The sequence below is a fragment of the Notolepis coatsorum genome (genome assembly GCF_963971535.1).
Source record: "Notolepis coatsorum genome assembly, chromosome: 16".
In the NCBI taxonomy this organism is placed as follows: domain Eukaryota; kingdom Metazoa; phylum Chordata; class Actinopteri; order Aulopiformes; family Paralepididae; genus Notolepis; species Notolepis coatsorum.
In genome coordinates this window covers 13,150,260-13,168,740 of record NC_140180.1, presented here as the reverse complement: position 1 = coordinate 13,168,740, position 18,481 = coordinate 13,150,260, and positions in this window count along the sequence as shown.

Sequence of the window (18,481 nt, the reverse complement as noted above, 5' to 3'; positions counted from 1 at the left end):
AGCATATGTGTGTAGGTTTTTAGATAACAGGTATTAAGGGTATATCCTATATATGACAATGAACTAAAATGTGATTTCATTGGATGTGCACTGTCAACTAATGCTTGTATATCTTATCGTGTGTTGTCATGTTTGTTTATGTGTTTGTTTAAAAAATAATAAAAAACTAAAATACAAAAAATAAATAAACGTTTTAAATGTTAAGTATGTTTGTGTATAAAATGCATAATAACATGTAACATATGAAATATAAATCATTGTTTGTGCGTCCTGTTAATCCCCTCTCTCTTCTGGGGCACTAGAAATATTGCTCCACTGACTGAGCATCATTGCGCAACGCAGCCAATTGAAAAGTTCACAGGGCAACATAAATGCACCTACCAAATCTTTTTTGCCAATCAGCGTCTTCAAATATGATGCATGAAGGGTGCTTTTTCTAGCACCCCAAGCAGAGTCTTTGGTGTGTTAGCCAGGGGTTCGCGGACTGATGACGTCAATAATGATGGACGCAGGGACTCAACAACACAAGCAGCTGCCCATCCCGAATCAACCAGGAAATAAAACGCTAATAGTTGTTGTCGGCGTCGAAAATTGATAATAATCACAAGATACATTCAGATACGGCAGTATAAAAAAAAAAGTGAGTCTCACTGTCTCAGCCTCAATATATACTGTTCTGTAGTTACTGAAACTGATTGAATATGGCACCGGCCCGGCTATTCGCTTCTATTCATTTGTGCTAAGCTAGGCTAGCTTGCAGCCAGATAGCTTTCTACTGAACGCACAGAGAGGGAATGATTATCTATCATCTTGTCTGACTGAATACGGGCCATCGCGCACTCACGCACACGTCGCTGCACTTTGCCCTCATCTGTCGGCTCCGGGCTGCGTTTTCGCCAATACATTGTTGGAAAGATTAATTTTCCACCTTTCGATCGTCACCACACTCAAGCTATTGCGTGATTCCATTCTCGAGTTACAAGACGAAACATCCGGCGGGCGTCATTTGACAAGCCGTTCGGACGACTGACCACGTCCGGTTGTGCATGGTCCTGAACTGACGAGTCACCGCTGATGGTGAAAAAAGGATTGACCACCCTTGTAGCCAAGGAGTGTCTGCTCCGAAAGCGATCCCAGATGGGCGCTCAGAGTGGGAGAAGGTGACACAAGAAGACGAAGAAGTCCATTGTTTTGACGAGAGCCTCTGAATGAATGGGAGCGTACGGCACTTTATTGTGTAAGAAACTTCAGAATGTTACCTTTCAAAAGAGACCAGACTCATGCATAAGTATAAATTATAATAAATCTCAAATTACTTTGGGTATGCAATTTTAACCATCTTATTATGGTTATGGTTAAAAAGTTAGGGTTGGGTTAGGGTTAGGCTTTTGGTCTTGGTAGTCTTGAGGTAAAGGTACTTCCATGTGTTCCATCCCTGTGTTCGTTCCCCATCAGGGGAACTCAAATGTTAAAAGTTTAAATGTTTTGCATATGTTATATATGTTCTTATTTGTTGTTTGTAATACATCATATATTACTTAAGGCCTGTGGTCGATTAGTACTTTATTTACATATTTTAAGCCCGACCGGGCTGCCCAGAACTACAGGGCACTGCAGAGCTCAAGAGTGGGCAGTAATGACTAACACCGGTGAACATGATTGGGCAACACCCCCGATTGGCATCCTGCCCAGCCACTGAGAAGGCAAAGCCTCTTCCTGGTCGTCCCCCCGCGGCGGTTCGAAGATGACAACGTGGGTTGTTCTGGTAAAGCTCCGAAAAGGAAAGCTCCCCTGTCATTAATTTACACAGTAATGATACACGTCGACAGATCGCGCACCATACCACACGGGGTAATAATGACTTATAGTCCCCCGCATGGCTTCGGGCAGGGGCAGGATACTTTGCTGTCTATCTCTTTGTGCCAGGGCCCTTTGGTCTGTTTAGGTGGTACCATTGAGATGAAAAAGACCTCATTTGGTGGATGTTTTTCTTTTTTTCTTTCCTCAATGAAATTGTTGGGAGTGGGGGATGGGGGATGTAGGAGGGGGGGGGCAGGTTTTGTTTCTTAGAAATGGAAAGTATTTTAATGAGGGAGAGGGTACCCTTTCTACTCCCGAGATGAAAATGCAGTGTCGAGGAGGGAGCTGTCGTGAGAGAGAGAGAGAGAGTTTTTTTCTTGTTAACGCATGTTTCACAACAACACGTGCTAATGGCGGCTTTAAGCAGACGTGGAGAGTCAGGCCCCATTAAGAGGTATTCTGAGAGTACTTAGAGAGGATCTACTGGAATACATCCCTCTGCCCATCACTTTCTCCACTTTATGGGGGGGGCTCAGTGGCTCAGGAGGTAGATCGCTCGTCTGGTAATCACAAGGCTCCCCGGTTCAATTCCAGCTCCTCCCGGGCAGCGCACCGAAGCGTCCTTGAGCAAGACACTTAACCCCTAACTGCTCCCGATGAGCAGGTTGGCACCTTGCATGGTCACCTCCGCCGTCGGTGTGTGTGAGTGAATGGGTGAATGCGAGGAGCGAAATTGTAAAGCGCTTTGGATGAAAGCTGCTATATAAATGCACCATTTCCTTTATGCTGCCTGGGTGAAAATGAGCACCTATAATAAAAGACTCATTTCCAAGTAAGTACGAATCGCGTGCAGCGTTTTTCTGAGCCTCAGCGATGCATTTACCTCTGTAATGGCAACTGATTGATTTAACAAACTAGAATAATGGGTTCAAACAAATGGTAACAAGGTGGCATGAGCCTGGATACCCTTGGCAGCCCACGAGAGTGAGAACATTTGGCCCGGCAGCATAGCTCCTCCACTTCCACTCCGGGAGAACTGTCATCGTTTACCTTCGGTGTTGCTAATTAAATCTCCCTCTAAACAAGATAACTTTATTCAAATTAGCTCATTTCCCTCGTTAGCGCACCTGTGCTTCTCCCTTTTCCCTAATTAAAAGGCTGAATCCTGCAAACCTCCACATCCGCAGACGGTGGCTCTTGTTACCAAATATTGAGCAAAGGTAGCACCGTGTTAATTAATGTTAAGAGAGGGGAGGACACGGAGGAACGAACGTCAAGCTCATTTACATGGAGCCGCGTACATGTGTGGAAAGAGAGAGAGAGAGAGAGTGAGAGAGAAAGTGAGAGGGTGAGAGGAGATAGAGGGATGGAGAGAGAGAGAAAGAGAGAGGGAGACAGAGAGAGAGACAGAGAGAGAGACAGGGAGAGGGAGAGAGAGGGAGAGAGAGAGAGACAGGGAGAGGGAGAGAGAGAGGGAGAGAGAGAGAGAGAGAACGAGAGGGAGAGAGAGAGGGAGGGAGAGAGAGGGAGAAAGAGAGAGGAGAGGGAGAGAAGAGAGGGAGGGAGAGAGAGACAGAGAGAGAGACAGGGAGAGGGAGAGAGAGAGGGAGAGAGAGAGAGACAGGGAGAGGGAGAGAGAGAGGGAGAGAGAGAGAACGAGAGGGAGAGAGAGAGGGAGGGAGAGAGAGGGAGAAAGAGAGAGGAGAGGGAGAGAAGAGAGGGAGGGAGAGAGAGACAGAGAGAGAGACAGGGAGAGGGAGAGTGAGAGGAGATAGAGGGAGACAGAGAGAGAGGGAGGGAGAGAGAGACAGAGAGAGAGACAGGGAGAGGGAGAGAGAGGGAGAGAGAGAGAGAGAGACAGGGAGAGGGAGAGAGAGAGGGAGAGAGAGAGAGAGAACGAGAGGGAGAGAGAGAGGGAGGGAGAGAGAGGGAGAAAGAGAGAGGAGAGGGAGAGAAGAGAGGGAGAGAGAGATGTGAGAGACAGCCAGAGAGAGAGACAGCGTCAGAGAGTGAGAGAGAGAAAGTCAGAGAGAGAGAGAGAGAGAAAGTCAGAGAGAGAGAGAGAAAGTCAGAGAGAGAGAGAGAGAAAGTCAGAGAGTGAGAGAGAGAGAAAGTCAGAGAGAGAGAGAGAGAAAGTCAGAGAGAGAGAGAGAGAGAGACAGTCAGAGAGTGAGAGAGAGAGAAAGTCAGAGAGAGAGAGAGAAAGTCAGAGAGAGAGAAAGTCAGAGAGTGAGAGAGAGAGAAAGTCAGAGAGAGAGAGAGAAAGTCAGAGAGAGAAAGTCAGAGAGAGAGAGAGAGAGAGAGAAAGTCAGAGAGAAACAGTCAGAGAGAGAGAGAGAGAAGGTCGTAGAGAGAGAGAGAGAAAGTCAGAGAGAGAGAGAGAAAGTCAGAGAGAGAGAGAGAGAGAAGGTCGTAGAGAGAGAGAGAGAAAGTCAGAGAGAGAGAGAGAAAGTCAGAGAGAGAGAGAGACAGTCAGAGAGAAACAGTCAGAGAGAGAGAGAGAGAGAGAGAAAGTCAGAGAGAAACAGTCAGAGAGAGAGAGAGAAGGTCGTAGAGAGAGAGAGAGAAAGTCAGAGAGAGAGAGAGAAAGTCAGAGAGAGAGAGAGAGAGAAGGTCGTAGAGAGAGAGAGAGAAAGTCAGAGAGAGAGAGAGAGAAAGTCAGAGAGAGAGAGAGACAGTCAGAGAGAAACAGTCAGAGAGAGAGAGAGAGAGAGAGAAGGTCGTAGAGAGAGAGAGAAAGTCAGAGAGAGAGAGAGAGAAAGTCAGAGAGAGAGAGAGACAGTCAGAGAGAAACAGTCAGAGAGAGAGAGAGAGAGAAGGTCGTAGAGAGAGAGAGAAAGTCAGAGAGAGAGAGAGAAAATAACCTAAACGGAAAGCTTGCCCGCGCGTCTGAGAGGATCCGCCGTTCCTCCGCGGGAGTGTGCCGTGTGTTGCTTGGCCCTCGGGGCCTTTCGACACGCGGCGACGAGGGGCTTCCAGCGGGAGGGACGCGCGGGGAGGAATAATGGCTCATTATATTTCCATAAGTTCTGTTCTATTCCGAGACCAAGGCACGAGCCGCCTTAAGTGTTATGTTAAAAAAAATAACAAGATAAAGGAAAAAGCCGCGGGTTGCGCTCGAAACGGAATCTGAAAATAATGTTTTTACTGCATTGATAGTGATCAGGTGCTAATCATGCAGAGACAGAAGGAAGAATTGAATATTGAAACAATTAACGGGTCTGACGGTGACAGTCACACGCGGTCTTCTTAGCGGCGGTGCTTATATATTTAACTTCGTAAGAAATGGCTAAATTGGTTTCTCGGGAAATAGCAGTTAGGAAATCAATGGAGTTAAAGAGTGGGAAAAAGCGGGAACAAGCGATGTGCTTGCGACGGATCGCCGACGGGTTTCTCGCCGCCGTGAGTCTTGAGAACGAACTACAAATCAAAATGATATGGCCTCGCTAGAAGGAGAAGAAGAAGAAGAGGAAGTCTTTATTTGTCATGCAGCAACACACACATGTAAGATGGGCGACTCACAGGAACACACACACACACACATGCATTGAGTTGCAGATGAAATGTCTCTCTGCGCTTGACCCATCCCGTCGTCCTTCCCCCCCCAAGGGCGACCAGGGCCCCGTTCCCCGTACCTGGTTCAACTAAGTCGATCAAGATGTCATTATCCAGCTTCAGTTAACCCGATGTTTGAAGCCGGGATTTTCCTGTTCCTCGAAGGTGGATTCAGTCTCGTTAACTCGATTCAGACTTGGGCCCCAGGATAAATGCGCGCGGCCGCTTCAGTTGAAAAGCCAGCACGTATCGATGGCAGAGATCCTGATTCTCTAACGGCATTGATTGATTAATTGATTTAAAACTTTATTGACAGATTGCAATACGGCTCAATCGCCTCGCCGACAAGTTAAATGCGTTATCTAGGCTAATTTTAAGTCCCTCATTACCTCAATCAATCAGATTATATTTCTTTAAACTTGCCTGCTGGATTGAATAATCAAATGAGATCTTGCTAGCTAAAATAATTAGTTAAACTGTTATACAGAATTACGATACGGCTCTCTTACCCATTGATTGATGTGTGGTCGATCTTTTACTTATCTCCACTGTGGTCTAACGGGTTGTTCTTTTGACTTTCACGCAGACGACCGGGGTTTGAAACCCTAGTCTTTTCCTTCTTTTTGCAATATAGGAATAATTCAATTTGGTGCACGTTGAGAGCTATATAAAGAATGACATCCTCAATGCATGTAGATTTATAATATTTTAACTTAAAACCAGGCTACTTTGGCGTATAATCATTAATATTATATTCAAAAAAATTATATTGGAAACACAGGGTTTCGAACACCGGTCGCTGGGTTGGCAGGGTTGAGCACTACCACTGCGCCACTGTGCCAGATGGGATAAATTCATTGTTTATACATTAATGAACGAGAGACCCGTGTTTAGAATATTCTTTATTTTGAATGAAGTTTTATTTCTTTATCCTCATTCATTAATGTGACGTCAACGGCTCATTCAATTTCTCAAATCCGTCAAACAGCGCATCTCATCAGACATCTTAATCCCAGTTACAATTAAAATAACCACAAAGTCATAATGTGTACATCGCACCGAGCGAGCGCCACGGTATATATAACGTGCATTATTTAGGACAAAGTGAATTTAGTTTCAGCATTTTGGGTCTATTTTACATTTCAAAAGCCCCCTCTGGAAGAATGGAGCACAAAAACGTAATTCAGAATGGTATAATGCAGATCGTAGACTGTGGGAATAATTTCAGGAAACGGGCTGTCACTTCTTTGCGGGGGCGTGGCGATGGTTGATCCGGCTAACTTGAACTTAAACCCTGCTTTCGACCAGGCTCAAACTTTTGGATCTGTTGTCATGGTGATTTGGAAAATCCAGGTACGGGGAGCCGGAAAGTCCGGCTTAAGTCAGACTTAACCGAAAGTTATCCGGCTAACTCAGTTATCCAGGTACGGGGAACGGGGCCCAGGAGCAGACATGGGTCGGGGACCAATCCAAGTGCTCCTGTCCGTCTTCGCCAGGGACACGACAGCGTTAGCGATCTTTCTCCATTGGGTTTATCTCCTTTTTTGTTGGGGGGGGGTACTTCTTGGGCCCGGGAGATGGGTATACCTGGCACCCCGGCAACCTGGTCCCCGAGTGGGAATCGACCCCAGGACCGTCTTGCTGCTGTGAGGCGACAGTGTTAACCACTACACCACCGCGCCGCAAAGTAGAATATAATAATAGAATTGAAACACATTCACACGGCGGCCATTTTGCTCAGGTTGGGATTGCCAGGGGCATACAGTAGAATGCACACCGAGGATCCAAGAGCCTCTACACAGTGTCAGAGACTATACCTCATACATAGGAAACCGACCCCTCGGCGCGCTGCGTGTGTCGGCGCACCCAGCGGAGAGACCCAGGGAAGTTATGATAGTGAGCAGCCATTCGTTTGTTTAGCGGGTACCAGGGGGTTAAGCCGTGGCCTCATTCGCGCCAGGCTCGCGCTATTGAATCTGTGAAAGCGAGCCCCTGCCCCCCCCCCCCCCCCCCCTAACCCCCCCCCACCCCGCCACCCCCCCCCCCCCCCCCACCCCCCCCCCACCCGTCTGCAAGTCTGCTTGTTTAGCTGCAGTCATGCACGGCTAACACGTGGTGGGAGGAGGAGGATCCCACATCCTGCAAATTAGCAGGCTGATTTCCCTCCAGGAGTTTGGACAGGGCGGCGGCGCTGGGGGCCGAGTGCCAGGCCCACGATGCGCGAAGCCGAGTGCCATGCAGGCCACGGAGGACCGAAGCCCGCGTGCGACCGGCCGCTGGTGGTTGGACGGAGATGGCCGCCTCTGATTCAAAACACACCAAAGGCGGGGGTTATTAAAAGCAGGCGTTACCCAAATGCTCCCTACACGCTCTGTTTAGTTCTGTCTCCTGTTTGCCAGAGACCTGGAGCTCGTGGCGACGAGGACAGTGATGCTCCGTGTCATCAGTGGCCTCCGTGCCTCGTGTCTCTGCAGAGCTGGAGTTTAGTTACTTCCTGTTTAGAGAGACGTGTTGTTGTTGTGCCGGAACACAGTGGTGTATAATGGTAGCTGGTGAAGAGAGAGCGTATTGGCTCAAGGGTGGTATAGAATAGAATAGAATAGAAATACTTTTATTATCCCGTGGGAAATTTGACACCGCAAATCGCTCAACATTTAAACATTTAGACTGGACGTCTAAGGTCACGAATTAGAATAATAACACAAATCAAATCAAGTTGCCTATAGGATAAGAGTAGAGTAAAATAGAATAAAAATGGAATGGGATAAAATATACAGTAAATAAATACAGTAAAATATACTGAGCATGGGGGAAGGGGGGGGGGGTACAGGTAGTAAAAACAACACAAGCAGTGTAAACAAATTGGTCAATATAATATAATGAACTATCTAACTAACTGAAATATATATTCACAGTATTCACAGTGGCACATAAGGTGCAGTATGCATCAGGTAGTGTTATTGTCCTCCTTGGGTTCCTATTAGTCCTAGGTCAATGTCTGGCAGCTGTCGCTGCCCCCTGTTGTGGAGCCTGGAGGCCGCTAGTCGCCTCCAGGCGAGACATAGAATGGTGGGTCATTCTATGCTCGCAGGAGCAAAACGTCAACTATGATGAACTCTAGTCACTGGTCACTGTGATGACAATAACCAACGATATGGAATATTGTAATTTTCTTTTTACTGATCGAGAAGATTCTTTCCTATGACTAAACATACATATTACAATCCTTTTTACATATGTGTAGATATACTATATCTATATTTGTACATATTCCTTACCTACTCTTACTAGTTACGCTACTGGCCAGTATGACTTACTACCATAGTGTCTTTCTATACCTGTATCACTGTACATATTAATACTACAACACTGTACATACATCTGATTAGCACAATACTCAGTAGTACTAATTTATATATTTGATACCCGGTTTAATAACCTGTACATTGTATACTTTTACTGTTACATTTGCACTCTGGTTGAATGCCAAACTTATTTTTGTTGTACTGTACTTGTGCTGTATCATGACAATACATTTGAATTAAAAAAATATATATAAAAAAAATTTGTTATTATATTAATACATTTGAATCTAACATCAATCTGGGACTACAATCTATACAGTGAATTTCAATCATAAAGACTCATATCAGCTTAAAAACTTTGGTAAACTACTTCACAAACGAAAAGGTACACTGGGTTCAGGTGGGTTTACTACTACACATATTTTTCTATCTTATCTAAATGGTAAATGGTGCATTTATATAGCGATTTTATCGAAAGCACTTTGCAATTTGTTCCTCACATTTTACCCATTCACTCAAACATTCACACATCAACGGCGGAGGCGACCATGCAAGGTGCCAACGTGCTCATCGGGAGCAATTAGGGGGTTAAGTGTCATGCTTACACTTCGACACGCTGCCCGGGAGGAGTGGGAATCAAATCGGGAACCTCCGGATTACCAGACGACTGCTCTACCTCCTGAGCCACTGAGTCGGCTGCATATATAGGATTTTCAAATTCAGCATTTCTAGGCAACAAAAAAACGGCAACTATATTGACACTACCCATCTAAAACTGTTTATTTCTTACTCTCTTCTGGTTTATAAGTCATAGTCCTCGGAAAGGGAATTAATTAATTTTTTTATTATGCTATAATATTTGGCAGAAATACCCTTACTCTGCATGTACTGTAGCATCTTTAAAGGAACACGGAAACATTATGGGAAATGCATTCACCGTCTTCTCCAGAGTCAGACAAGAAAATAGTTACCAACTTCCTCTCTGTGTGTTCACCTATTTTTTTCGTACCTATTTTTTTCTGTTTATTTTATTATTGTATTTTGTATTTTGCACAATCAATGTGGGCATGACCACCCACATTTCACTGTATGCCCTGGTATGTATGTGACAAATAAACCTCTTCATTCTTGATTATTGATTCAGTATAGAAAGCTATCCCGCTGCAAGCTAGCCTAGCTTAGCACAAATCAATGGAAGCGGATACGGACCACTAGCCTAGTCTATTAATTTGTACTGAACGCACAGAGAGGAAATTGGTATCTATCTTCTTGTCTGACTCTGGAGAAGACGGTATGTCCTTTAAGATTTCTACAGGGAGCTGATTTCCTGGAAAATCCCAAAATCTCCCAAAAACAACTCCATTCTCTATGAGATACTTCTAGCTTCAGGCTGAGTATAAATATATATGCTGCCCTTTGTCCCCCTTGTACATGTAAATCTCTACAGCAGTACTGGAACAAGAAGGACCATAATGATATAAGTGTTTTACATAAGAGCAATGAGCCAGTAAACTGCTTTGGCCTCTTTACCTCTGGTGTCGCAGGAAATGCATTTGAGGAGAGTTTTGAGTAAATATGTGTGCTTGAGGTGCACTTCAGATTCAGATTCAGATTCCGATTCAGCGGTTTTTAAATGTACATACAAACTATAACTATAAACTAAATAAACTATAAATAAACTATAAACTATAGACGAAACATAATACACAACGTATATTCTATCTATACAAACTATACAGTACAATGTATTGTTTACAAGGTATATGATGACTGCTGTGGAAATGGATTCACCTATGACCTTTTGTTTTATTTTCTATTGATTATGTATGTGATATATGACTGATTTACACTGAATGTTTCATATTTGTATGTGTAGCCTATATCTGTGAGGACCCCAGGAAGAATAGTCAACACGTTGATGATGACTAATGGGGATCCTAATAAACATAAACATAAACTGCTGTACATGAGTGCTGTGAGGTTTTTGTTCAAATAAGTGTTAAATAGCTCTACATGCTGACAGCCATCATTGATATTATAGAGTGTCTAGTCAGTAACATTGGTATCCCAGTCCCTCCACTTTGCAGTAAACAGAAAATAAATGTCCCACTTTATCCAATCAGGAGAGAGAACCATAGATATTTTTTTATTATTTAAAAAAATCTCAAGCCAAAAATGTGTTTACGGTAGATTATTTTACTTGTTTCAAGCATATTATCTGTTCTCCCTCCTGGTTGGATAAAGTGGGAACGGGATACCAGACAATGTATAATGTTTACTGCAGAGTGGAGGGACTGGGAGACCCATGTTACTGACCCCAAACACTCTATATTAGTGATGGCTGTCAGAATGTAGAGCTAATGTAATATTTTAACATGTAGACCACTTATTCTAACAAGAAAATCACCTTTAAAAAGACATTCCTTTGTTGGATGTATAGCGTTAGGTGTGTCAACCTAGAATTCACGGCGGGTTGGGCCCCACATCGGGTTGGGTGTTGATGGAGTCAGTTTTGCGTTGCTCTCAATAGCAATTTGATGTGAATTGCGTGCCTGGGTACTATTAGCGGCTGTGGTGATAGCCTACACCTACCTTTCTCTCCCACCCACCCACCCCCTCCTAATGTACAGTCCCCTCCCCATCATATGTATATACTCTGTCAGGATCTAGGGGTAACAGTACTGTATATTTGAATACCGTTTATGTCACAAATGTATCAGTACTAAATACCTAAATGTCCCTATGCCATAAATGTCATGTATGTTGTGTATGTGATAAATGTCTATATGAATTGAAAATGGGGGACCCTGATGGAAACAAGACAAACGTCTTTCTCTGGTCTGCATCCCCTTAACAATTGTGTGTATTGAGCCGTACTGTATTATTGTACCCATTCTGCAATCTGTTAAATAAAGTTTTCATTCATTCATTCATTCATTCATTCATTCATTCATTCATTCATTCATTCATTCATTCATTCATTCATTCATTCATTCATACACTGTAAGAAAAAAAGCTGCACGAAAACGGTAAATGTCTGGCATCAATGGTTGCCAAATACTTACTGTCAAATTACAGGAAAATCAAATACATTTACAGATTACAACCTTTATTTAATGGTTAATATTTTGATATTTTTATGGCATTTACACTTAAAGTAGAAAAACAAAGGTAATCTGTAAAAGAATACAGTGAATTTCCCTTGAAAAAACATTTATCGGTGCCACATTTCGGTACTGTAAACATTTTATTTATTTATTTTTTGTCCGACAATGTCAATGTTTAGTTTACCGAGAAACGAAACCTCTGAAGTGTGCCGCACGTTCACGTCAACGTTCACACGCACAATATACGCTTACCTAGGATTTGACTTGATTCAACAACAAAGCAGTCGGGGCAATGGCTATGCAGACAATGTGTAACCCAGGTTTCAGATTCATAACTATTTAGTCATAGGGACATAAATAGTTAATGCCATTGAATAAGAACATAAATAGTTAATGCTATTATGTAAGAACATAAGTAGTTAATATTATTGGGTACCAAATCCTTTGAATTACAGCACTGCCCTTTAATTTACTTCATGACGTGAGATAGATGTCACAACAGCCACACCTTGCTTTACAGCAGGTGAGTCTAGCACTACGCAGACGAGACACACTCATCCACGGAGATGACGCAGCTAAATGTTGCTGGATAACGAGACGAAATAGCATGATAAAAACAGTTATCAAACAGTTATAAAAGATTCCCCCAGTTGCAAAACTGAAGAAGCGTTGCAGTTAAAGTAGCCTGCGGTTTTGGTGAGTTTCATCAATATTGTGCTGTTCATTTGTCGAATGTGCATAATGGTTAGCTCCATGCTACAAGCTAATAACGTTAAGCTAATTAACGTAGCTTCATTCTGAGTCATGCTAGCGAAGCTCCAAGCCCAATTTGGTTAAATGAAAACTAGGAAGAAACCATTTCAGAAGTACTTATAATTGTATTGATATGCTGTACGATAAGAACAAGGTCTATATACATTTTGAATGTTTTTGAGAGTTTAATATGAACATAGGGAACGTTCCACATGCTAGCGCACTTTAGCCTAAATTAGCATGGGACATATGATATTCCCACGTGCCGTGACAAGGTAGCCTACGTTAGCTTGGCATAGCTAAAAGTAGCCTGATTGATTATTCATTCTGAAAGCAATGAAAGGATGATGAAGCGATAAAAGATGGTAAATAGCTTTTATTTTCTGAATGCCTGCTTGACGCAGGCCAGGTTTTTCCAGCACCCCTGGGAGCAGTTCCAGACCACCCATCACCACGTGTGCCCACGCGGGACGAGGCGGTGTGCCGGACCGATACAAGATGGCGAGCCAACCCACTGAACCTCTGATATAGCTCAAGGCTAATGCCAGCCTGATGTGAATACCCCTGTTACTCAACTCCTGTTACACCAACAGTCCGGTAGGATTGAACTGATTGAACTTGAATCATAAGAACTTCCAAGGTTTGAACTGACCTATATCCTTTTCTGATACACAAACTGATTGAACGAGAATACAAGGACTTCCAAGGGCTTCGACCCCGTTCACCTTTTGTTATTTTGATATTGTATTTTGTATTTGATTTGATTTGATTTGATATATGGGTACTGATATTCTCCTATAAGAAGGGAGAATTAAAGGGTAAATACATCCAGTAAGATACTTGAACCATTGATATTTCTCCTATAAGAAGGGAGAATTAAAGGGTAAATACACCCAGTAAGATACTTGAACCACTGGTAAGATACTTGAACCATTGATATTTCTCCTATAAGAAGGGAGAATTAAAGGGTAAATACGCCCAGTAAGATACCTGCACTACTGATGTTCTCTTGTAAAGAGGACGAGTTAAAGGGTCAATGTACCCAATAAGATACTTGAATCCCATTGATGACATATTGATTATAGTTGAATCACTGATGGTTCTCCTGTAAAGAAAGATGGTTTAAAGGGTAAATTCACTTAATAAGGTATTTGCATTCCTATAACCTGGAATATTTCTATTGGTACTTTGTTTGTGTTACACCTTACATTTACATTTACATTTAGTAATTTAGCTGACGCTTTTATCCAAAGCGACTTACATGTTCTGTACGACAAGCCATCAGGAAGGGCACAACTCTATCAGCTGAGCAACAATGTTCATCAAAGTGTTGAGTGCTACAGTGTAGGTTAGTTTATTAGGACAAGTAAGGTTAGTTAGTTCGTTTTTTTTTTTTTTTTTTTTTAGATAATGGTTGAAGAAGTGCGTCTTTAGTCAACGGCGAAAGATTGGACGTGTTTCGGCTGTCCTAACTGGGGTGGGTAGTTCATTCCACCATTGTGGGGCAAGGACTGAAAATAGGCGACTTCTCTTTGATGACCCTCCCGGAGCTTGGATAGGAGTAGGTCTGAGGCGGCCAGAAGATGCAGAACGTAGGGGTCTTGAGGGTGTGTAGTTAGAGACCATTGACCGGAGGTAGGCGGGAGCGGTTCCCTTTGTTGCACGGTATGCTAGGGCCTTGAAGCGGATTCGTGCAGCAATGGGGAGCCAGTGCAGGTCCCTAATAAGTGGGGTGACATGGGCCGACTTCGGTAGGTTTGAGATCAGGCGGGCCGCTGCGTTCTGAATGAGTTGAAGAGGCTTAGTGGCAGTGGCCGGGAGGCCAGCGAGCAGTGCGTTGCAGTAGTCGAGGCGGGAGATGACTGTTGATTGGACGAGGAGTTGGGTGGCTTCTTTTGTCAGGAAGGGGCGGATCCTTCTGACGTTGCTCAGGAGGAATCGGCAGGTTCTGGTTGTCGCTGCGATGTGAGCAGAGAAGTTCAACTGGTCGTCGAGGACAACACCAAGGTTCTTGGCGGTCGGGGACGCGGTCACAGCTGCATTCTCGACTGTGATGGAAAGGTCGGTCAGGGCGGAGGATTTGGCCGGCAGGTGGAGCAATTCTGTTTAGCTTAGGTTCAGTTTGAGGTGGTTGGTCGTCATCCAGGCGGAGATGTCGGACAGACAGGCCGAGATCCACTCAGAGACGTGGATATCTGAGGGAGGGAAGGAGAGGAAGAGTTGAGTATCGTCGGCATAACAATGGTATGAGAAGCCATGAGACGTGATAATGTTACCCAGTGATTTAGTGTAGAGAGAGAAGAGACCTTCAAAGGAAGAGTTTAAAGGAGCATTTCACCTAATAAGGTATTTGCATTCCCTGCACATTTAAAGGTTTAAATTAATATGTTTAAACATTTACCTATTGAAATGATAAACTGATATAGTGTTTACTAATGATAAACTGATATAGAGTTTACTGATGATAAAAGGATACATCCAATATCCAACCTTGAACCTAGCTTTTAGCTAGAGATAACCTCAGAGACGTCTGAACCAAACCTAATGTGTTGATCCAATCAACCTAGGACTTGATATCGAACTAACCCTCCCGAAAGGAGAGGTTACTGAAAGAACCAAAAAGGGATACTTCAAACCACTACTTGTACTTTACGTCTGTATGTATTATTACTGTCTAGCTAGCGCGCTTTTAATTAAAACACCGGTCATTGTTATAACTCTGTCTCTGGTCTACTATTCTTTTAATTGTGCATATTACTCCTCTCCTCATTCGAACCTAGAACTGTGCCCGTGGCGAACAGCTGTTACTGTTAGTGACACAGGTGCTACATAAATTTGGCGAGCCAGCCAGGAGGAGTAGGCCTATATCACAGTTAACTGGACCAGTCTTTAAGTCAGAAACTTAAATAGCGTGTAGCGATGGACGTAGTTCAAACTAGTAGCGTGAAAATCCCTAATTCAGTCATAGTCAGCGGTATAATCGATAATACCACTGACAATGAACTGAATGATTTTCTGATGAAACACGGCTCCATTCGGAGAAAGCTCCTCGTAGCCCCTTCCGACTTAGAGCCAGAACCATGTGTTATTATAGAATACGACAGTGGCGAAGCCGCGCAAGCACTTTCCCATTACCGACTAGACACGGCCAACGCTAGTTACCTCATTAGAGACTTAGCCAGCGTTTATGTACCTGTAGTCAGCAACACGGCTACACAGACTTATCTCTAAAGGAGATAGCGAAACTGAGTGGCGAAAACCTCGCCGAAGTCCTCAGGAGAGAACTCTCCACCATCGGCGACGTCCTCACCCTGAACGATCCTGAACCCCAAACTGACGAAAAAACAGGTGGGGAATTATTCGAAATGGCAGACCAACATGTTCCGGAGGCTGCAACACAAGCTAGCCCCTCACCCAGAACAATCCCAGAGCAGCAAGTCCGACTAGAGCACAGCCGGTCTCCTTCACCAGCGCGCTCTCAAGAGAATGCACGACCTGCTCTGAAACTCTCCGATGCCAACCCACCGGAGGTGCAGAAGAACAACTGCCTCTTTGAACTGCTGCCGTCAGGCAAGCGATACAGGAGTCTCAAGGCGAGCACAGAAAGACTCAGAAGTAGCTTCTATCCCCAGGCCATCAGGCTGCTAAACGAACAATGAATGAACACTACACAACAACAACCACCAAACACACATAGCACACACATCCACACGCACACACTCACTTTAAACAAACACACTGTAGCACCCACTCCACACACTTTATAGCACACACCCACTTTAAACAAACACACTGTAGCACCCACTCCCCACACTTTATATTTATGGATGAAGGATTGCACTACAACTCGTACACCTTACTGTAAATTGTACCTAAAATTGTACCTCATCCCATTTCTGCTTTGCACTAGATAGTACTGTACATTAGTACACTGCATAGTATTGTGTATTGTATATTATATGGTAACTCAGAACATTGTACATATGTCTATACCGAACACTGTGACCTCATTTTCTTCTTCTAAATTCATGCTATATTATGTTATTATGTTATTTGATACTATCTTGTCTAGCACAGTCTCTGGAGCGTAACAGTAAGAAGCATTTTGTATGAAAGTATTCTGTACTTCTGTATGACAACTATTAAAGAACTTGAACTTGAACTTGATTGTGGAGCACATAGTGCGAAGCGAAGACTCAGCCATGCACAGCCAAGCATCACTGAGACTCTTCTCTGGGCGAAGACCTCGGCCCGACAGAGAAGTAGACTACGAGACATGGCGTTCCAATGTGGGGCTTCTTCTCAAAGACACAAAATTGTCTGATCTACACAAGTCCCGGAAACTCCTAGATAGCCTCATGAATGAATGAATGAATGAATGAATGAATGAATGAATGAATGAATGAAAACTTTATTTAACAGATTGCAGAATGGGTACAATACAGTACGGCTCAATACACACAATTGTTAAGGGGATGCAGACCAGAGAAAGACGTTTGTCTTGTTTACATCAGGGTCCCCCATTTTCAATTCATATTGACATTTATGACATACATGACATTTATGGCATAGGGACATACAGGTATTTAGTACTGATACATTTGTGACATAAACGGTATTCAAATATACAGTACTGTTACCCATAGATCCTGACAGAGTATATACATATGATGGGGAGGGGACTGTACATTAGGAGGGGGTGGGTGGGTGGGATAGAAATATGCATACGGTGGGGAGGAGACTGTACATTTGGAGGGGGTGGGTGGGTGGGAGAGAAATATACATACGGCTGGGAGAGAATATATACATGCGGTGGGGAGGAGATTGTCTATTAGGAGGGGGTGGGGGGTTTGGACATTTACGGTAGCCAGTTTCGAATTGCAGCCTCCCGTAGGTGCTCTTTAAGAGCGGTTTTGAATGTGCTCGTCCCGAGCAGAGCAGTGTGACGGGGAGCTCTGTGTTATTAGCATTAGCTGAAGAGCTATTTGAAAAGCTAGTTTTAGGGCGTTTTCACACCTGGCTCGTTTGGAGCTGTTGATCCGAAACCTGGAGCGTTTACCCGCTATTTCGGTTCAGTTGGGCATATATGAACACAGCAATCACATTCTGTTGCGGAACAAAACAAGCGGGCCGAGACCACCTATAGAGGGTGGTCTCGGCGCATTTTCAAACAAACCCGACGCGACTCGTATGCTGTGAGAATGCAATCGATTTAGCAAACCGACACAATAATAATAATAGTGAGCCGTGGGTCAACGTGGAGCAGCGATGACTCGGTACACTGCCTCGTTGATATTTGGGCAGACGATCACATTCGTCAGATGCTGGAGAACACGCAAGTGTACAGAAAGTTTAGTGACTGATGTGACGCTGCAACAGCAGCACCGTGCGAGACAACACCTCCTCTCTCTCTCTCCCTCTCACTGACTCTCTCTCTCCCTCTCTCTCTCACCGAGAGAATGAATGTGGACTGTTCCATCGGGGAGCTTCGGTGGTAATGTGAGTGGCTACAGACCGCTGCACTTAAATATAAACATTAGTCTACCTGGAGACTCAATGAGGTAATTGTAGATGTCGCCATAAGACGCTTCTGGCCATTTAGTGGGATCATTGTTTCATTATCCGATTCCTGGTCGGCTGAAAGGACACTGGCAACCGAAGCTCCCCCCTCTGATGGAACAGTCCACATTCATTCGTGCGTCATCTCGCGTCTCCAGACTCTGTGGGCAATCTGCGCATGTGCATGGGTAATAATAGGTGCTTTAAAATGGGCTTTTTCGCTGCCGATTTAGTTCTGATCGATTAGGAATGGCTCGCGCCGTGTTCAGGAGATTGAGGCGCATAAAAGACTATTCGATCATGTCTCTAGCACCCCCACAGCCGTATCTGCAACCACTTACATCACGGCTCTCATCCACATTCATTCATTTGCTCCCCCGCTCTCTCCTCCCCGATTTCAAT